This window comes from Suncus etruscus, chromosome 1, assembly GCF_024139225.1.
Source record: "Suncus etruscus isolate mSunEtr1 chromosome 1, mSunEtr1.pri.cur, whole genome shotgun sequence".
Classification (NCBI taxonomy): domain Eukaryota; kingdom Metazoa; phylum Chordata; class Mammalia; order Eulipotyphla; family Soricidae; genus Suncus; species Suncus etruscus.
Window position 1 is genome coordinate 37060389 of NC_064848.1, and position 23287 is coordinate 37083675.

The 23287-nt window shown below is 35.2% G+C and overlaps 1 pseudogene; it reads left to right on the forward strand.

Annotated features, from left to right (window-relative positions):
• The first annotated feature begins 433 nt into the window (after positions 1-433).
• On the forward strand, positions 434-649 carry LOC126004093 (protein cornichon homolog 4-like; annotated as a pseudogene).
• The last annotated feature ends 22638 nt before the right edge of the window (positions 650-23287 follow it).

Consider the following 23287-nt stretch of genomic DNA (forward strand, 5'->3'; position numbering starts at 1 on the left):
CTAAACAGTCCTGTAAATCAAGACAAACAATCTTTTAAAATTTAAATTTTCTAGATTCTTAAAACTGGTTACAGATAATTCAGTAATCTAAAATTCATATAAGATATTTAAGTAGCATTTAACAAAATAAAATGATATATACTATTTATTGTAGATACATAAGGTAATATACATAATGAATATTCAAAAAGTCAAAATATAAATAAATCTTATAATCTAATAGTTACACACATTTTTAAAAATTGCACATGCTATTTTGGTTGTACAAGGGTGTAATTATAGAAAAATATGTTCATATACTATCCCTCAAGTCAATCCAATTCTAACAAAGTTCCAGGAAAAACATTCAGGTTTAAGAAATAAAATAATAAGAAAAGTCATACCTCTAAGATAAATAAAGGAAAATGGTATTAGAAGAACATTTATTTTGCACTAGTTCATTTTCCTTTTCAATATTCCTGTTGCCACTTGGAATATATATGGGTTTATTATGGTGCCAAGTGGTAATATAGGAGTATTTGATCCAACAGAAACACAATCCAGGGCAGTTGAAGATACACATGAAAGAAGCCATTGTCAAGTTTGTATTCCACTTGCTATGTTTTTCATGTATCTTTATAGTATGATTTTAGCTTTGATAAATGACTGAAACTGCAGAAGCCATGGTTGACATCATTCTACACTACACTGCACAGTTCGAGGAGCCAGAAGACAGAATGGTTAGAACATCACCATTAGAACCATGACCATAGAAGTATATTTTTTCCTCTTTAAACAAACAAACAAACAAAAACCTATTTTGCTGTATTTTTTACCATATAAAGTATTTAAAAAGGAACATTTATAAAATAAGGAATAAAATATATGACTCTTTAAAGGGAGTAAAATGGGTACCATTTGAAACATTACCAGATCTTTAAAGAAAATGTTTCCACATCAATGAATTCTAACATTTTATCTGAAGCTATCTTCCCTTGCCAATATGATTTTTAGATGCTTATGTATTCCTAACCTGACATCCTTATAATACTGAGTTTTGACAAGTATAAATGTTTTTTAAACATAAAATACTACATAGATGGCTTTTACATTAATATACTTTTGTCCTGGGTAAAGGGCAGATGACTAAAATATACTTGTGAACAGGCTGCTGCTTAATCCAAAAACCAGCTAGAGCCACACTTCAGAACTCATTTTGCCACAGAGGAAATATATGTGTGGCAAATGGGAACCAATTTTGACTGAAAATTCCATTTGGCTCCTTTCCTTTAAAAGTGGGTGCAAAATCCAATTTGGGATATTCAAATTCAGTGTATTTATACTGCTTTTTAAAAAGTTTTGCTTATGCTTTCTGTAATGATTTTGCTTGCATTTGGTATGAAATCCTTGACTTCTTCTTTATACTTTCTGACTTTTTCATTATTTTCTGACTTTCTGCTCTTAATACCTAAACTTGAAGACAAAATAGTTAGCTTTCATAAATTTTATGTCAAACTCAAGGTTGATCTTTGTAGTGATTAAAAAATAACTAAGACTTTCACAATTACATTTACCTGACTGAGAAATGACACATTTGAAAATTGTGAAAATATAAATATAAATGCAATATATGCTCTAACAACTTAATGATACTTTTGGCCTTGCTATTCATTTTACCAAGTAACCTCCATAAATTTTTTCTTAATTTATTTTTTAACATGAACTTGTTTTAAAAATAAGCTCAGAATATGAACCATTTATTACGTACATAATTTGCAAATATTTCCTAGCATTCTAATCATTCTTTTTTTTGATAGGCATTTTATTTTTTTATTTAAACACCTTGATTACATTCATGATTGTGCTTGAGTTTCAGTCTTGTAAAGAACATCACTCATCACTAGTGCAACATTCCCATCACCAAGTCCCAAATCTCCCTCCTCCCCCACCCAACCCCCGCCTGTACTCTACACAGGCTCTCTATTTCCCTCATACATTCTCATTATTAGGATAGTTCAAAATGTAGTTATTTCTCTAACTAAACTCATCCCTGTTTGTGGTGAGCTTTATGAGGTGAGCTGTAACTTCCAGCCCTTCTCTCCTTTGTGTCTGAAAATTATTATTGCAGGAATGTCATTCATTTTTCTTAAAACCCATAGATGATTTGAGACCATTCTGTGTTTTCTCTCTCTCTCTCTGACTTATTTCACTCAGCATAATAGATTCCATGTACATCCATGTATAGGAAAATTTTATGACTTCATCTCTCCTTACAGCTGCATAATATTCCATTGCTTATATGTACCACAGTTTCTTTAGCCATTCGTCTGTTGAAGGGCATCTTGGTTGTTTCCAGAGTCTTTTATGGTAAATAGTGCTGCAATGAATATAGGTGTAAGGAAGGGATTTTTGTATTGTATTTTTGTATTCCTAGGGTATATTCCTAGGAGTGGTATAGCTGGATCATATGGTGTTGTGTATGTAAACATTTTATGGGATTATTATGTTACTGACCCTACCCTGATACCCTGGGGCATTCTGCCCCCCCTAGGGTGGTACCTGATTCTGCTTCTACCACTGGGTGGTATCTGATCCCACCATTGGGTGGTACCTGATTCTGGGGGATAAAAACAAGGGTCTGTGGAAGGCGAGGGGCTTTTTGGCTGGAACTGATGCTGAGGCTTTGGACTTCAGTCTTGTCCACTGAATAAAGCTGAAAATTTCACAAGCCTGACTGTCTGCGAGCTGTTTACTCGCCTTTTCACCTCAGAACCGCCAGCTGGATGTGTTGGCAGATGCGAGCTCCGAGCTGGAGGGGAAAGACCTCATTCTCCATCCCTCCATCAGTCAACCTCTTCAAGGGGTGACTTGCAACAATATGGGAGCTCAATTTCCAGTTTTTGGAGGAATCTCCATATCGCTTTCCATAATGGTTGAACTAGACGACATTCCCACCAGCAGTGGATAAAAGTATCTTTCTCTCCACATCCCCGCCAGCACTGTTTGTTCTCATTCTTTGTGATGTGTGCCAATCTCTGTGGTGTGAGGTAGTACCTCATAGTTGTTTTGATTTGCATCTCCCTGATGATTAGTGATGTGGAGCATTTTTTCATGTGTCTTTTGGCCATTTGTATTTCTTCTTTGTCAAAGTGTCTGTCCATTTCTTCTCCCCATTTTTTGGATGGGATTAGATGTTTTTATTTTGTCAACTTCTGTCAGTGCCTGTATATTTTGGAGATTAACCCCTTATCTGATGGGTATTGGGTGAATAGTTTATCCCACTCATCGGTGGGGCTCTTGTATCCTGGGCGCTAATTCCTTTGAGGTGCAGAAGCTTCTCAGTTTAATATATTCCCATCTGTTATTCTCTGCTTTCACTTGCTTGGAGAGTGCAGTTTCTTCCTTGAATATGCCTGTAGTCTCAATATCCTGGAGTATTTTGCCTACGTGTTGTTATATATCTTATGGTTTCAGGTCTAATATCGAGGTCTTTAATCCATTTAGATTTTACCTTTGTACATGATGTTAACTGGGGGTCTAAGTTCAATTTTTTGCAAGTGGCTAGCCAGTGTGCCAACACCACTTGTTGAAGAGGATTCCTTTGCTCCATTTAGGATTTCTGTTCCTTTATAAAAAATTAGGTGATTGTATGTCTGGGGAACATTCTCTGAGTATTCAAGTCTAATCCACTGATCTGAGGGCCTGTCTTTATTCCAATACCATGCTGTTTTGATAACTATTGCTTTGTAGTAAAGTTTAAAGTTGGGGAAAGTAATTCCTCCCATATTGTTTTTCCCAATGATTGCTTTAGCTATTCTAGGGTGTTTATTATTTCAAATGAATTTCAAAAGTGCCTGATCCACTTCTTTGAAGAATATCATGGGTATCTTTAGAGGGATCGCGTTAAATCTGTACAATGCTTTGGGGAGTATTGCCACTTTGATGATGTTAATTCTGCCAATCCATGAGCAGGGTGTGTGTTTTCATTTCTGCGTGTCCTCTCTTATTTCTTGGAGCAGAGTTTTATAGTTTTCTTTGTATAGGTCCTTCACATTTTTAGTCAAGTTGATTCCAAGATATTTGAGTTTATGTGGCACTATTGTGAATGGGGTTAATATTTTTGTTTTTGTTTTTGTTTTTTTTTTGGTTTTTGGGCCACACCCAGTGTTGCTCAGGGGTTACTCCTGGCTGTCTGCTCAGAAATAGCTCCTGTTAGGTACGGGGGACCATATGGGACATCGGGATTCGAACCAACCACCTTTGGTCCTGGATTGGCTGCTTGCAAGGCAAACGCCGCTGTGCTATCTCTCCGGGCCTGGGTTTTTTTTTTCTTAATGTCTATTTCTTCCTTATTATTATTGGTAATTTATATATTTATTTATTTATTTATTTTTTGGTTTTTGGGCCACACCCGGCGGTGCTCAGGGGTGACTCCTGGCTATCTGCTCAGAAATAGCTCCTGGCAGGCACGGGGGACCATATGGGACACCGGGATTCGAACCAACCACCTTTGGTCCTGGATCGGCTGCTTGCAAGGCAGACGCCGCTGTGCTATCTCTCCGGGCCTGGTAATTTATTTTTTAAATAATTTTTATTTTGACCAAAGTGAAGTACAAATTTTTCACAGTAATATTTTAGGTACATAGTGACATTAAAACAGGCACATTTCCACCACCAGAGTTGTCCTCCCTCCGTCCCTGTTCCCAGCATGCATCCCATATCTTCCTCCTTTCCTTTGTCCCCCGAGCTGCTAGAATAAGTGGTCCCCTCTGTGTCTAGCATTTTGTAGATTGGGTATTGATTCTGTTGTAGTTAGCTGTGGATTCGGTATTTAAGTCTGATTATTTTTTAAATTTGTACTCAATGTTCATATGCCTGTTTGGTCTTGGTACCATCCATTATTTTTCCCTTCAATTTATGAGGCAGAACAAGATGATTCAAGCTATATTGTTCTGCTGAACATAAGAAAAAATAGTGGGGGGTCAAAATTCCAACAAACAAAAACAAAATACCCAGAGGAGTCCATTTTGAGGTTATAAATGTTAATTGAAGAGAAGAGAGGGGAAAAAAAACCTAATAAAAATATGAAAATAAACCCCAAGTTTTTATATTGCTCTAACAACAACCTTCCTTTTATAAAGTCAAGGATAAAAGCTTTTTAGAAACTATATTTTAAATATATATGTTATATAGTCCTTAATATATCATGTATATATTAAGATTCTACTGTTTGGCCAGAGCAATAGCACAGTGGTAGGGCATTTGCCTTGCACACAGCCGACCAAAAAGAAACTCAGGTTCAATTCCCGGCATCCCATATGGTACTGTGAGACTGCCAGGATAGATTTCTGAGCTTAGAGTCCAGAGTAACCCCTGAGTGTAGCCGGGTGTGACTCAAAACCCAAAAAACAACACAATAAAGAAAGAATGAGAAAAATTCGACTGTGTAGTGGTCACTGACCTATTGTAGATATTGCATAAAATATAAAAATATGTTAAAATTGTAATGAGTTATATAGACAGATGCTCTGTAGTTATTTATATTTATATTTATATTTCTGGAGCTCCAATTTCTTTACTGTAATTACAACTATAGTTATCAATATTGAAAATATGCATTGTATACATGTCAAAGTTGAGTTTCATTAATCATTGGGTTTAAAATATACATATTTTGTATTTATCTATATGTATATTTACATTTCTATGGTTTCTGCTACTTATATTATTACTTTGTTTCATTTGTAATAAAATTAGATTAGACTACTTTCAATAAAGATAATCAACTTGCTGTATAAGGGATTATATGCTAATTTTAATAGAACTCTCTATCCTAATGTTTACATTAATGCTGACATAATAAAATGTTTTTGTCCTGAATAGAAACTGGGACAGATGTCACAGTTTTATTTAATTACTCTTTCTTCCAATCTTCTGCATGTGCAAATATGCTTATTCACATAGTCTCCAACTAACGGTCTTATCTATAATAGTTGGTTTTATTTTCTGTTTTGTGTTCCCACCCATTTGTGCTCAGGACATGGAACTGGGCTCTGTGTTCAATGGTAACTTCTGGTAGAACTCAGTTTAATTAATATAAGAGGTTCTGGCTGAGAAACTGAGCACTGGAAGGGAGCCCTGTCCTACCCTTCTCTGTCTTTCCTGAACTCTGGAAGCTCTCCTCAGAGCCCTGGGAAGCGAACCCCAAAAAAACTACATTCGGAAGCTACCCAGCGAGCCAGTGACTCTCCTCAGAGTCCTGGGAAGTGAACCCCAAAAATACAGCATTCTGAAGCTGCCCAGCGAGCGAGTGAAAACTACGCCTGACCAGTGGGGCCCAACTGTGAAAAACTGTGAGTGATGCCTGTGTGTGTCTCTCTGCTATCCTGTTGCCTGAACCTCCTGAGAGTGGGCTGAAAAGAGGCTCCAGAAGGCACTTAGCTCCACTTCGCTACGCAGCCGTGCGCTCTTTCTAAAAAAAGAACACCATCACAAGAAGAAAAAAACCACACTAAGAACTGTGCTGGATCACAGAAGCAAGAATTTCTCTCCAGACTGTCTTCTCTGCTGCGTGCTTGGGCCTACGATTTGATCCTGTGTGAGGCTTCATCCACGGAGGACTCCCCTACCTTGGAGGCAAGTCGGCCCATCCAGAAAGGGCGGAGCCAGAGAAGTGTGTTGCCTGCATCATATAACCAATGAATACCACCACAACACGTAGAAAAACCCACAATACAAGTGTGACAATGGGGAAACAACGCAGGCCAGCATCAGACATAGAGAATGAAGATGACAATTCTGATGACCAGTTAACGACCAACCAACTAATCAATCTCTCAGATAAGGACTTTAGAGTAGCAATATGGAATATACTCAAAGAACTCAAAGAAACCATGAATAGAATAGAACAGAACACTAATAAGAATCAAGAAAATATGAAGACAAATCACAAAACTCCAAACTGAAATAACATGTCAACTAACAGGCCTGAAAAAATCAGTAAACGAAGTGAATGACAAAATGGATAAGCTCTGGGACAGGGTATCAGAAGCTGAGAATAGACTTGGTGCTGTGGAAGATGAGATACATAACAATTCCATACAACAGGAGAGATTGAAAAAAAAACTTAAAGCAAATGAACAGACAATGGAAAAATTAGTCAAAGAATGGGAACAGATGAAAATAGAGGTCTATGATAAGATCAACAGAAACAACTTAAGAATCATTGGAGTCCCAGAGACCCAGGAAGAAAATTTCCAGGAAGAATCAAAGGTCAAGAACATCATTAAAGAGAAACTCCCAGAGCTAAAGAATATATGTGATCAAATCCTGCATGCTCGAAGAGTACCAACCAAAAGAGTCCCAAGAAAAACCACCCCAAGACACCTCCTAGTCACAATGACAAATCCCACAGATAGAGACAGAATTCTGAAAACAGCAAGATCAAAAGGGGAAATTACATTCAAGCAAGCATCCTTGAGATTTACAGCAGACCTGTCACCAGAAACACTAAATGCCAGAAAGCAGTGGTGGGATATTGTGACAAGACTGAATGAAATGAATGCTTCACCTAGAATACTGTACCCAGCAAAACTCACTTTCCGGTTTGACGGAAGAATACATGGTTTCACAGACAAAAAACAGCTCAGAAACTTTACAGACTCAAAACCAGTCTTAAGAGAAAAACTGAAAGACCTAATCTAAGACAAGACTGACCAAAAGACACACCAAATTTCGATATAAAGATGGCATTAAATCCCAGGACAATTCTTTCTCTCAACGTCAATGGACTAAATGCACCAGTTAAGAGACACAGAGTGGCTAAATGGATCAAAAAACTCAATCCAACCTTCTGCTGCCTACAAGAAACGCACCTGAATAGTCAGAACAAACATAGACTCAAAATAAAAGGCTGGAGAAAAGTTATCCAAGCAAACAACACCCATAAAAAGGCTGGAGTGGCCATCCTAATATCAGATAATGCAAACTTTATACTCAGGAAGGTTGTAAGGGACAAAGATGGACATTTTATATTAATCAAGGGGTATGTAGAGCAGGAAGAAATAACTCTCCTAAACATATATGCACCAAATGAGGGGCCAGCAAAATATTTAAAACAACTGTTGACAAATCTGAAAAACAATATCAATAACAACACAATAATTGTGGGGGACCTCAACACTGCTTTGTCAACACTGGACTGAAACTCAACAAGAATATACTAGACCTGAGGAGAGAAATGGAAGAAAGAATCCTAGTGGATATATATAGGACACTCCATCCCCAGAAACCTGGATACACATTCTTCTCCAATGTACATGGGACATTCTCCAGGATAGACTACATGCTGGCACATAAAACATACCTCCATAAGATCAAGAGGATAGAAATTTTGCAGACTACCTTCGCTGACCACAAGGCTCTGAAATTATTTGTGAATTCCAAAGGGACTCAGAAGAAACACTTTAACACCTGGAAGTTAAACAGCCTCATACTCAATAACCAGTGGGTCCGAGATGAAATCAAGAAGGAAATAAAAAGGTTCCTGGAAATAAATGACAATAAGACACAAACTATCAGAACTTATGGGACACAGCAAAAGCAGTACTGAGAGGAAAATTTATAGCTTTGCAAGCCCACATCAGGAAGGAAGAAGGAGCTTACCTGAGTAGCTTAATGACACAGCTAATAGAACTAGAAAGTACTCAACAAAAGGACCCAAAAATAGGAAGACAGAAGGAAATGACAAAGCTGAGAGCAGAAATCAACGAAGTGGAAACCCAAAAAAGAATCCGAAAGATCAACGAAAGCAGAAGTTGGTTCTTCGAAAAAATAAACAAGATTGATAGACCACTGGCAAACCTAACAAAGAAAGAGAGAGAGAGAGAGAAACTTGATAACTCGTATTAGGAATGAAAAAGGAGAGATCACTACTGATATGACAGAGATTCAAGGGTAATCAGAAACTACTTTGAAAAACTCTATGCCACTAAAAATGAGAACCTGGAAGAAATGGATAAATTCTTGGACTCTTATAATCTTCCATGGTTGAAAGAAGAGGATGTAGCATATCTAAACACCCCCATCACCATTGATGAAATAAAAATGGTAATCAAAAGTCTGCCCAAAAACAAAAGCCCAGGCCCAGATGGATTCACTAATGAATTCTTTCAAACTTTCCAAGAGGAACTACTACCAATCATGGCAAGACTCTTTCATGAAATTGAACAAGTGGAAACACTCCCAAATAGCTTTTATGAAACCAACATCACCTTGATACCTAAACCAGACAGAGATGCTACGAAAAAAGAAAATTACAGACCAATATCGCTGATGAATGCAGATGCAAAGATCCTCAACAAAATCCTGGCAAATAGGATTCAATACCTCATTAAGAAGATCATCCACTACGATCAAGTAGGTTTCATCCCAGGAATGCAAGGATGGTTTAACATCTGTAAGTCTATCAACATAATACACAACATCAACAACACGAAAAATAAAAACCACATGATTATATCAATAGATGCAGAGAAAGCATTTGACAAGGTCCAACACCCATTCTTGATCAAAACTCTCAGCAAGATGGGAATGGAAGGAACCTTTCTCAATATAGTTAAGGCCATCTACCACAAGCCAGTGGCAAATATTATCCTAAATGGAGAAAAACTAAAAGCCTTCCCTCTAAATTCTGGCACAAGACAAGGCTGTCCTCTCTCACCACTCCTATTCAACATAGCACTGGAAGTACTTGCTATAGCGATTAGGCAAGAAAAAAATATCAAGGGAATCCAGATAGGAAAGGAAGAAGTCAAGCTCTCACTGTTTGCAGATGACATGATGCTCTACTTAGAAAACCCTAAAGACTCTACCAAAAAGCTTCTAGAAACAATAGACTCATATAGCAAGGTGGCAGGCTACAAAATTAACACACAAAAATCAATGGCCTTTCTATACACCAATAGTAATAAGGAAGAAATGGACATTAAGAAAACAACCCCATTCACAATAGTGCCACACAAACTCAAATATCTTGGAATCAACTTGATTAAAAATGTGAAAGACCTATACAAAGAAAACTATAAAACTCTGCTCCAAGAAATAAGAGAGGACACGCGGAAATGGAAACACATACCCTGCTCATGGATTGGCAGGATTAACATCATCAAAATGGCAATACTCCCCAAGGCGTTATACAGATTCAACGCTATCCCTCTAAAGATACCTATGACATTCTTCAAAGAGGTAGATCAGGCACTTTTGAAATTTGTTTGGAACAATAAACACCCTAGAATAGCTAAAGCAATCATTGGGAAAAAGAATATGGGAGGAATTACTTTCCCCAACTTTAAACTTTACTACAAAGCAATAGTTATCAAAACAGCATGGTATTGGAATAATGACAGACCCTCAGATCAGTGGAATAGGCTTGAATACTCAGAAAATGTTCCCCAGACATACAATCACCTAATTTTTGATAAAGGAGCAGGAAATCCTAAATGGAGCAAGGAAAGCCTCTTCAACAAGTGGTGTTGGCACAACTGGCTAGCCACTTGCAAAAAATTGAACTTAGACCCCCAGCTAACATCATGTACGAAGGTAAAATCCAAATGGATTAAAGACCTCGATATCCGACCCCAAACCATAAGATATATAGAACAACACATAGGCAAAACTCTCCAGGACATTGAGACTTCAGGCATCTTCAAGGAGGAAACTGCACTCTCCAAGCAAGTAAAAACAGAGATTAACAGATGGGAATATATTAAGTTGAGAAGCTTCTGCACCTCAAAGGAAATAGTGCCCAGGATACAAGAGCCACCCACTGAGTGGGAGAATCTATTCACCCAATACCCATCAGACAAGGGGCTAATCTCCAAAATATACAAGGCACTGACAGAAATTTACAAGAAAAAAACATCTAATCCCATCAAAAAATGGGGAGAAGAAATGAACAGACACTTTGAAGAAATACAAATGGCCAAAAGACACATGAAGAAATGCTCCACATCACTAATCATCAGGGAGATGCAAATCAAAACAACAATGAGATACCACCTCACACCACAGAGAATGGCACACATCACAAAGAATGAGAACAAACAGTGCTGGCGGGGATGTGGAGAGAAAGGAACCCTTATCCACTGCTGGTGGGAATGCCGTCTAGTTCAACCTTTATGGAAAGCAATATGGAGATTCCTCCAAAAACTGGAAATCGAGCTCCCATATGATCCAGCTATACCACTCCTAGGAATATACCCTAAGAACACAAAAATACAATACAAAAATCCCTTCCTTACACCTATATTCATTGCAGCACTATTTACCATAGCAAGACTCTGGAAACAACCAAGATGCCCTTCAACAGACGAATGGCTAAAGAAACTGTGGTACATATACACAATGGAATATTATGCAGCTGTCAGGAGGGATGAAGTCATGAAATTTTCCTATACATGGATGTACACAGAATCTATTATGCTGAGTGAAATAAGTCAGAGAGAGAGAGAGAAAAACGCAGAATGGTCTCACTCATCTATGGGTTTTAAGAAAAATGAAAACATTCTTGCAATAATAAATTTCAGACACAAAAGAGAAAAGAGCTGGAAGTTCCAGCTCACCTCAGGAAGCTTACCACAAAGAGTGATGAGTTTAGTTAGAGAAATAACTACATTTTGAACTGTCCTAATATTGAGAATGTATGAGGGAAATGTAGAGCCTGTTTAGAGTACAGGCGGGGGTTGGGTGGGGAGGAGGGATATTTGGGACTTGGGTGATGGGAATGTTGCACTGGTGATGGGTGGTGTTCCTTTTATGACTGAAACCCAAACACAATCATGTATGTAATCAAGGTGTTTAAATAAAAAAAAAATATAAGAGGTTCTGGGATCAAACATGTGTTGTATAAGGCTCATCCCTTAATGTCTATATTATTTCTCCGTCCCTACATTAATGTTATCAATACTTATGAAAACTACTAATATATAAAGAAAAATTTTTTACTTTGAGCTTAGGTATATGGAATATACACATTAATATTATTTTTATTTAATTTAAGGAGAGGTTACATGAATGCCTATTATGATATTTTTATGTTATAATTGATTTTTCATTACATACTCCTGTGCTAACATTGATATTAAAAGTATAGTAATTTTCCCCCACATTCATATTTAAGGCCTTCATTCTTTCTAATCCATTTGAGGCTGTTTTTGTAAAGAACATTGATTTCTGAGAATATTGATTTTGTTCCTAATAAGTAAGCAATTAAAGTAGGATTTTAGTATTTTAGGAACATGGAGGTATTGATTATGACTAATATAATATAGAATACATAGCTGCCTTCTAATTTTGTTGTATTGGATATAGATTCCTCAAATAAGAAACTCTAACAAAGCATTTAATATTGATTTTATATTGGAGTTTTAAGGTTCTGAAACTAATTTTTTAGGGAAAATGTCACATGGATATGTTTCTTAGATATAGAAATAGAAAATTGATATTATCCTTATGTTTTATGTTTATATAACTCTTGTGTATATCTTTATACTAAAATATCTTGACATAGCTTGTTTAAATATGTAAATTATAAATATTTAAATAAAGTTATAAATAATTTTCAAATAATAATGAACAAAAATATTAAATTAAAGTAGAAAGTTACTAAGAAAATAGACTAACAATGCCATGCATCTGACCTCAGAAAATGAAATTTTAGATTTTTTGCTATGGTATAAGCAAATTTGCATAATTTTATTAAATATAACTTTTTCATCACTTACACTGATTTTGTAAAAAAATTCTTGAGAAGTACAAAAATATTTGCTGAAAGGACTGATTCACTTTTAGTTTGTCAGTAAACCTGACATATGAATACTGAAGACAGTCCTGTGACTACATGGAATTACAGATATTTGCCCTTTTAATTTTTACAGCCTCAACTAAGTCTATGTAGCTAGGAATAATATAACCTATTGTGGTGTGCATGTGTGTGAGAGAGAGGTGAGAAAAAGAGAGAGAGAGAGAGAAAGAGAGAGAGAGAGAGAGAGAGAGAGAGAAAGAGAGAGAGAGAGAGAGAGAGAGAGAGAGAGAGAGAGAGAGAGAGAGAAAATGTGTTGTAGAATGGAGGGGGGTCATACTCTGCAGTGCTCTGGAAGCACTCCTGGGCTCAAGGTACATTCTAGGCAGAGTTTGAGGTGCCATGTGCTCTGACAGAAATTGAACTAACACACAGGCCACATGCAAATCACACATCAACCTCCATAATAACTCATCAGCCCCTCTATTCTAGATTCAGTATGGGCCAGGACTTAAAAAGATGCCTCTGACAACGAATTAATAAGGAGCAGAATTTCCATCATTAGCAATATAAACCATTAACTCATACAATTTTACACACATCATAAAATTTTTCTACATTGTATCTTTTTGAACTATTACTATATGTGAACTGTAGCTAGAAGATATTTGAAAAACAAAGAGGAAGGAAAACTGAAACTAGAAAAGTACAACATATTGATAGGTGAGAAAAATAATCAGAGAGAAAGAAAGAATGAGAACGAGGAACCAAAAGAGTAACAGAAACAATCAAGACAGAATTTGCATTACTCAACTACGAACTATGATAAAAACTATGTACTCTCAAGAATACCATTCATTTTTGGTAGACTATTTTAAGTAAATTTTTATTACAGACTTATAATGTTTCTAATTTCAAATTAAAATTCTTATAATAATAACAAATTGTTTTATAAGCATCAACCTTTATGGAATTTTATGACTTCTGGTATTTTGAGGTTTTGGTCATAAGTATTTTCTGTGTTCTGCGATTAAGTAAAGTTGTATAATCTAATTTTTGCTTGCCATTTAAATGCACTTTAAAATGGTCAGAGATAGATTTGATTTGCAAATAAATAAAGCATAAAAACTGATAGCAAGTTGACGTTAAAATATATGCATGTGTTGTTCATTTGAGTAGTAAGAATCATAATTATGATGCATTTTATATGAGACATACAGAATGAATGCCTTGATTATTTTTGTGTTAATTGTGTTAATTAATAAAATATTCAAAGTCACCCCCAAAGTGTTTGTTTTTAAATAGGCCAATAATAGTTTCTATGATTTGAGAATTCTAATTATAGTTTGCTTATATGTATTATGTGTGACACAACCTATACACCGAACAGAAAACAATTAATTTATCAAAATTCAGTACCTAATATCAAAACTAATCTGACTTCATTACATTTACAAGCACAATGATTCTGAAATCAAGATAAATGAATGATACATGAAGCACATGTAGCTTCAGATTAAATCAGGTAAAATTAAATAATTAGATTATTAACATTAAGCATTTTTTAATTTATAATGTAGCATTAATCCAAATTCAAATTACTATAACTTTAATAATTTGAATTTTAATTCAATACTTTTTAGAGCATATTGACCATATTTTCATATTTATTTCACATAAAATTTCTCTTTAAACTTCCCTTTAGGCAAAGCCAATCGATTTAGTGTGTAAAAGAAGACATACCCTATTACACTGGTTCTTAGAATCCTAAATGACGCTAAAGAAGCTCATTGGATCTATGAGTAAATTACTTTTATTCTGTATTTTCTTGCAAGTTCATATTCAAGCTGGTTTGATCTATTAAGACTAGCTCAGCTAGTATTAGGTCATACGCTACTTATAAAGGTATATTTACAGTCCTGATTTCTATTCAGGATAATAGTACAGCATCTATTTCATATCTTTGCTAGATTTTCAGATTTTCTTGAGGTTTTTTGTTGTTGTTGTTGTTGTTGTTGTTGGGGTCACACTCGGTGACACTCAGGGTTTACTCCTGGCTATGCACTCAGAAATCACTCCTGGTTTGGGGGACCATATGGGACTCCAGGAGATTGAACCTCGGTACATCCTAGGTTAGTGAGTGAAAAGCAAATGCTCTTCTGCTTGTGCCACCACTCTGGCCACGATTTTGAGTTTTATGATTCACTTTGGTGTGTGGGTGAGAGGGCTTGCTTCCTAAGAATTCAGGAACCATAAACTCTTTCTGCATTACTGGGCCACAGAGCTAAAACACTCAATGCTAGACCCCAGGTTAGATTATTGACTGGTCCCTGCCTGTAGTGCCCTGTATGACTAAATCTACCGATTACTTTTAAGAAAATCTAGAGCTACATCTGTCCTCATGAGGTAATGCAGAAGAACAGGTAGTGCCAGTAATTAAGTCAAGATCTTGTACCCAGTCTATGGTGTTATATAGTTACAATGCTAAAATAATTGTTTTAACGATCTCAATTTTAATACAAACCATCCCAAAATATCTCATTAGCATCTATTTTCATAAGTTAGAACCAACTCTTCCTGTTCCAAAAATATGAATGAGAAAGAGAGGATGAGGATAAGAATAAAGGGTGCGGGAGAAACGAAAAAGAGGCAAAAAAAGGCGAGGGGAACGGAGGAAAGGGTAGAAAAGAAAAAGAGAAGAAAGGGGAGAGAAGAGAAGGGGAGGGGATGGGAGGGTAGAGCAGAGAGGAGAGGAAAGGGGTGGTGGGAGAGGTATTTCCTTGTCTTACTAAAAGAAGGCAATATATATTGGTAGTAATGACAATAGAATAATATTCTAATTGTTTAGCCAACAAGTCTGTTTGCATTTGAGTTTTTCATGATACTATAGAATTATTTAAGTTGGTCAAATATATTACATAGAAATAAAGGACAAATATATGAGTTAATTGTATATATATTTGGCTATAAATTTGATGAGAATTGAAAACTAATTTTTGGTCCATATAACCTTTTTCCTAATGTAAAAGGTTTTATAATTATTTTTCTTGAATATATGATAATATTTTTTATTAAATTATATATAAATATATATTTGTTATGGGGGCCACACTGGTGATGCTCTGGGGTTACTCCTGTCTATGCACTCAGAAAACACTCCTGGCTTGGTGGACCTGATAGGACACTGGGGAATCAAACTGAGGTCCTTCCTAGGTCATCTGCCTGCTAGGAAAACAAACTATGGCTGCACCACCACTCTGGCCCCTGATGAAATAATATTATATTCAATACTTACTTATTAATCATGTGTATATATACATATATTCTCTAAAAGCAGTGCATTCTTGAAAATGTTAAAATTTAACGCGTTAAATGTATTTTAATACATCTTTATAATATATTTATGCTTTCATAATAAAACAATAATAATAATACTTATCAAAATTTTGAGCAACACACTTATTTATGTATAATCTACCTATCTACCTCCTTCCTATCTTTCTACCTATCTATCTACCTATCTATCTATCTATCTATCTATCTATCTATCTATCTATCTATCTATCTATCTATCTATCTATCTATCTATCTATCTATCTATCTATCTATCATCTATCTATCTATATCTATCTATCATCTATCTAAAGTAGGTCTTTGCTCTATTGTTGAAACACTTTAATTTTGGCAAAGTACAGATTCAACAGCAGGAAAGTAATTTCCCAGGTGAAACTTACCTTGTATATTGAGTGTTTTAATTAAAGATCTTACACCTAATCCCAAGGGTTTTTTAAACAGTACTATCTTAAAAATAAAAATAAAAACAAAACAAAACAGCAAAGCAGCAACATATGACCATGCTTACTAAGTAAACACATTCTATTTTCTGTACAGAGATCCCTATTAGTTTGCTAATGCATAGTTTGGAAATGTAATTCCACACACAATGGGCTTATTTCCCTGGTGAGATTGGTTACAGAACTTCACATTTTGAGCTGTGCAGAAATGCCTGTGCAAACAGCTAGGCAATATATAGCACTTTTTAAAATAGAGGCAGAAAATAACAACAACAACAAAATCCAGGGGAACTATTTTTGCCAATGTTATCTTTGTAATTTAGCCAGTTAATTAGATTTTTATGCTGTCATTTGAAGTTAAATTTAAATCAGCTTCTACTGTTTAATGATAATGTGCAACCTTGTAGATTATACTATAAAACTATTCCAATTTTATTTTTTGTAAGCCAAATCAACAATTACACATTTAAGTAAAAATTTCATTTGGCAAAGAGTTTGTAGCACTGAATGTCTGTCCAGACCTGGAATACATGAAACAACAAGCATATCAATTTCAGAAGCAAAAATTGAGGAATGTTTAAAGCAATATTAGCTACAGATGGATCATCTTAGAAAGTGAACTCAGTTCTACTGAATATTTTTATTTTTCTGATAAAATATCTAGTTTTATTTGTTAGTCTGTTTGATTTTGGTTTGAACTTTTGGGTAACACATGGCAATGGTCAGAGCTTATAAATCTGTGCTCTGTTCTCAAGGAACACTTCTGGAAGGGCACAGGGACTTTTCACATTACCTGGAATCCAGAACAGGTAGTTGAATACAAGGCAAACAAATACCTAATCTTTATATTGTTTCCCTGGTTCCAACTTAAAATAGATTTTGTGTGAAATTTATTTTTGTGGTTCTTAGAATCTAGACTGTGGTAGAATACTTATCTCTTATGTCTGATGCCCAGTTCTACATGAATTAAAATATAACACCACTGTTTTTTATGGTATAGAGTTTATACAATAATATTTAAAAGTACAGAAGAATGAAGTATTTTGTGTGTGTTTGAGGGGGACCATATTTGATGGTGCCCAAGTACTAATCCCAACTGATTACTAGGATTCATTCTTAGAAATGCTCAGGAGAGGGGCCGGAGAGATAGCATGGAGGTAAGGTGTTTGCCTTTCATGCAGAAGGACTGTGGTTCGAATCTCGGCATCCCATATGGTCCCCAAGCCTAACAGGGGCGATTTTCTGAGCATGGAGCCAGGAGTATCCCCTGAGCGCTGCCGGGTGTGACCCAAAAGCCAAAAACCAAAACAAAACCAAACCAAAAAAAAAACAACTTTAGGGGCCTGTGAGGTGGCGCTAGAGGTAAGGTGTCTGCCTTGCAAGCGCTAGCCAAGGAAGGACCCTGGTTTGATCCCCCTGGCATCCCATAGGGTACCCCCAAGCAGGGGCGATTTCTGAGCGCTTAGCCAGGAATAACCCCTGAGCGTCACCGGTGTGGCCCAAAAACCAAAAAAAAAAAAAAAAAAAAAGAAATGCTTAAGAGAGTATTTTCAGGAGGTGCTAGATATAAAACCTGTGTATTAAATGTGCATCTTCTAAATGTAAGTCATATGCTCTAATCCATTGAGCTAGCTTTCCAAATCCTTAAAATATATTTATTTGATTCTTTTGTATATAACCAAATATGAATTTCTTTTTTTGGGGGGGGCACACCCAGCGTTGCTCAGGGGTTACTCCTGGCTATCTGCTCAGAAATAGCTCCTGGCAGGCACAGGGGACCATATGGGACACCGGGATTCGAACCAACCACCTATGGTCCTGGATCAGCTGCTTGCAAGGCAAACACCACTGTGCTATATCTCAGGGCCCAAATATGAATTTCAAGGTGACAGTGTGCAACCTTTGAGTATACTACTTAAATTACAAAACTTAACTTCACATATTTGATACATAGATACTATAAAAATTTCACTAACTATAATTAATATATTCTAACTTTAGATGCATTTTTGTAATTTTCATTATAAATGAAGCATTTGAATTATAGCAGAAACATCTCTTCATGAATGAATTTTTATTTAAAAGTAGTTATATAGTAACTTTTCATTCAATTACAGAATTTGTTGCAATGTTTCTCTAAGAAAATAAATCAAATTGCTAATATTGTTTAATCATTTAAATAATATATGCTTTTTTAATGCCATAATCATTGCCAAATGGCAGGAAAATGGATGCAATGAGTGTACTGTTTGGCATCTGAGAATACTATTAAGACTGTGTTTTGTTAAGCCATCCATTGGACCGTGATTATAAAGGAAGTGTTTTTTTTTTCTCATACCAACAAGCCAAAGTTGTACAATCAGAATTAGTTTAAAGAATCACCAGAAACTGAGATAAGATCAAATATTTATTTTAGTTTCACTTAATTTTTGCTTTTCTCTGTAAGCACCCCACCGAATGTGGGGTATAATGTAAGGAAGACAGAAGTGGTATCAAATGCCATAATTTTCTCTCAACCCTGTCAATTTCTTTGTTAATTCATTAATAGCATTACTAGTACCCAACATATTATATGTGCATTAATATCTGTCCAACTCAAGCTGGATAATAGTACTAGTTCCTGAGATACAAGGAAAGGGTTGTGAATTAACTGTAAACACTGATTCTCCAAAGAAGATAAAAAAAAACGTACCAAATAAGACTGTATCTTTGTCATATTTCAGACTATGTATACTTGCTATTTTATCCATTCACAAATTAATATGTAAAATCAAGTTCCCTGTGTAAGTACATCCTAAAACTCTCCATTGATCTGAATCATATCATCTGCTTTCCACATTTTTAATATAGGTATTATATTTTATATAGGTATTATATTTATATTAGAGGTATATATATATGTATATATACATATATATACCTATGCATGTTTTTATTTGTATAAAAGTAACTCTTAAGAAATTACTAGAGGGACCAGAGCAGTGACACGAGCCGTAAGGTGTCTGCCTTGCTTGTACTAGCCTAGGACAGACTATGGTTCGATTCCCTAGTGTCCCATATGGTCCCCCAAGTCAGGTTATGAGTGCATAACCAGGAGTAACCCCTTAGCATTCCTGGGTGTAGCCAAAAGAAAAAAAACAGCAACAAAAAAGAAATCACTAGAGAGACCATTATAAATAAAGTTGGTAAAGAATACCTTGTCTTTTGTAATCTACTAGCATGAGTTACTGTAAAATGATGTAAAAGAATGGGTAGAATAAAAAAGAAAAAAAAAGAATGGGTAGAAGATAGTGCCTATCTAAGTTGTAATGCATTACTAATCCATCTCTGAAACACTAATTGCCTTCTGAATCTGTTTCCTCAAGCTTGCAAACAATAACACTTAGCCATCCCCATTTGAGAATTACTTAGGGATTATTTAAAAATGTGTTTGCAATCAAATACCTATTTAGATTTCACATTTAAAATTCTATCTTGAAAGAAATGGATAAATTCTTGGACTCTTCTAACTACCTAAGGCTGAATCAAGGTGGTATGTCTTATGTAAACAGACATATCACTATTGAGTAAATTAAAATGATAATCAAAAGTCTTCCCAAAATAAAAGTCCAGGACAAGATGTACTCACTAATGTATTCTTTCAAAACTTTTAAGAGGGCCTATTGCCAATCTTTTTCAGGCTCTTCTAAAATTAAGAAAAAGAAACAAACCCAAATAGTTTTTACGAAGCTAACATCATTCCGACACCAAAAGAAGAGAGCTGTCATGAAAAAGAGAACTGTAGTTAAACCCTGATGAACACAGATGCAAATATCCTTAAGAAATATTATTGAAAATCCCTTAGTCTCATCAAGAAGGTCATACAGCATGTCCAAGTAGGATTCTTTCCAGAGATGCAAGGATGGTTTGACATACACAAGTCTATCAACATAATTCACAATATTAAATAAAGGAAAATAAAAATGGTATTTTCAATAGATGCAGAGAAAGAACTTAATAAAGCCTAATATCAATTCAGATTAAAAACTCTTAATAAGATGGGAATGTAAGTAACTTTTCTCATTATATTCAAGGCTGTTTACCACAAACCAGTGCCAAATATTATACTCAATGTAGACAAACTAAAAGCTTTTCTTCTAAAATCTTGCACAAGACAAAGCTGCCCTCTATAGGGTAATTTAACCTCTATAGGGTATTGAACATATTACCGAAAGTACTTGCCATAGCAATTAGCCAATAAAAAGTTATAAAAGGCATCCATATAGGAAAGAGTCAAGCTTGGTTTGCTGATAACATGATACTATATGAAATCCTAAGGACGCTACCAAAAAGCTTATAGAAACAAGAGATACATATAGCAAAGTATTAGGCTACAAAATAATTATTCAAACATCAATGGTCTTCTTATACACAAATAAAAATAGAGAAGAAATAGATATTTAAAAATTCTGTTTATAATAGAACCACAGAAAACCAAATGCCTTGGAGTCAACTTAACTAAAGACGTGAAGAATCTATACAAATAAAATTACAAAACCATTCTTCAAGAAGTAAAAGGGGGAAAAAGAAATGGAGACATATAGGCTGTTCATGAATTGGGAGGAATAATATAATTAAAATGGCAACAATCTCAAAGCATTGTAAAGATTAAATGCAATTCCTCAAAGGAATGGCATTCTTTACAGAAGTCAATTAAACATTCCTGAAATTTATTTAGAACAATAAATGCCCATGAATAGCTAAAGCAAACCTTAGGAAAAAGAAGAAGGAAAGCATCTCTTTCCCAAACTTTAAATTATACTACAAAGCAATAGTCATTAAAACAACATGGTATTGGAATAAAGACAGACCCTCAGTTCAATAGAATAGCATTGAGTATTCATAGAATGACCCCTAGACATACTTTAAATTAATCTTTGATAAAGAGACAATAAACTCAAAATGGAGCAAGTAAAATCTCAACAAGTTAAGTGTTGGGAAAATTTGTCAGCCACATGAAAAAAGTTGAACTAAGACTTCTATGTAACACAATGCACAAATGTCAAATCAAAATGGATTAAAGACCTTTATATAAGACCTTAAACTATAAGTTATATAGAAGAAAACATAGAAAAAAAAAACACTTCTTGACATTGAGACTAAAGGCATTTTCAAGGAGAAATGATCACTGTCCAAGCAAGTGAAAACAGAGATAAACAAATGGGACAATATTAAACTGAAAAGCTTCTGCACTTCAAAGGAAATATTGATGAAGATACAAAGGCCACCCATAGAATGAGAGAAACTACTCCATACCCATCTGATAAGGGCCTACTATCTAAGATATATAAGGTACTAAAAACCTTAATAGGAAAAATACATCGGGGGGGGGGGCAATAATGCAGCAGTAAGGCATTAGCCTTGCATGTGGGTGACCCAGAATGACCGGGATTTGATCCTTATTGTCACTATGGAACCGCAAGCCAGGAGCAATTTCTGAGGTAATAGCCAGGAGTATCCCCTGAGCATTACAAGGTGTGGCCCCCTTCCAAAAAAGAAAATAAATCTAACCCCATCAAAAAATGGGAAGCAGAAATGAACATTTACATAAAGAAAAATACAGATAGACAAAAGGAACATGATGAATGCTCCACATCACTAATCATTGGAGAGATGTAAATCAAAACAACAATAAATTATCATGTCACACCAGACATTACAAAGAACAAGAACAACAAGTGCTGGCATGGATGTGATGAGAAAGAAACTAACAGTCACTGCTGTGAGAAAGCTGTCTAGTCCAGCCTTTCTGGAAAACATTATGGGTATTCCTCAAAGCAACTGGAAATTGAGCTTTCATATGATCCAGTAATAAAACTACTTAGTCTATAACCTAGAAACACAAAAAGCCAATACAAAAATGCCCTTTTCACTTCTATGTTCTTTGCACCTCTATTTACAATAGCCGGCATCAGGAAACAACCCAGATGCCTGAAAAAGAGATGAGTAGCTAAAGAAACTGTGATACATCTACTCATTGAATATTATGCAGCTGTTAGGAAAAATAAAGTCATGAAATTTGCCTATAAATCAATAGACATGGAGACTAGTATGCTGAGTGAAATGAGTCAGAGGGAGAGAAGTAGACACAGAATAGTTTCACTCATTTGTGGGCTATAAGAAAACTAAAATACAGTATATTAATAATATATTATATAATATATATGAATATATAATATATATGAAGGCCAGATTGGCTAATAATAAAATTAAAATAATAATGAATATAATAATAATAATAGAAAGCTTACTTCCAAGATAATGAGCACAGTTAGAGGAATAACTACTCTGACAACTACCATGACAATGATAGTGAGAATACCTGTCCTGAGATAGTCAGCAGGTGGAGAAGAGAAAAATGAGTGAATTGGTGATGGGAAAGTTGCATTGGTGAAGAGTAGTGTACATTCAATAATTAAAACCAACTACAAATATTTTTGTAACTATGGTGTTTTTCTTAATATTTCTTAAATAAATAATTTTAAAACATAATAAATAAAATTCTCTTAATCAGTAAGTACACATAAAACTTACTGGCATATAGAGAGACCCTGTAGGTCAAGGGAATTTCCTCTCTAATGCCCCCAATTTTTACTATGCCTATGCAGGAAAAAAAAACAGGGGGGCAGGCACAAAATAGTTGTTTTTATCTATTTATCAACTTTTATTTATTTAT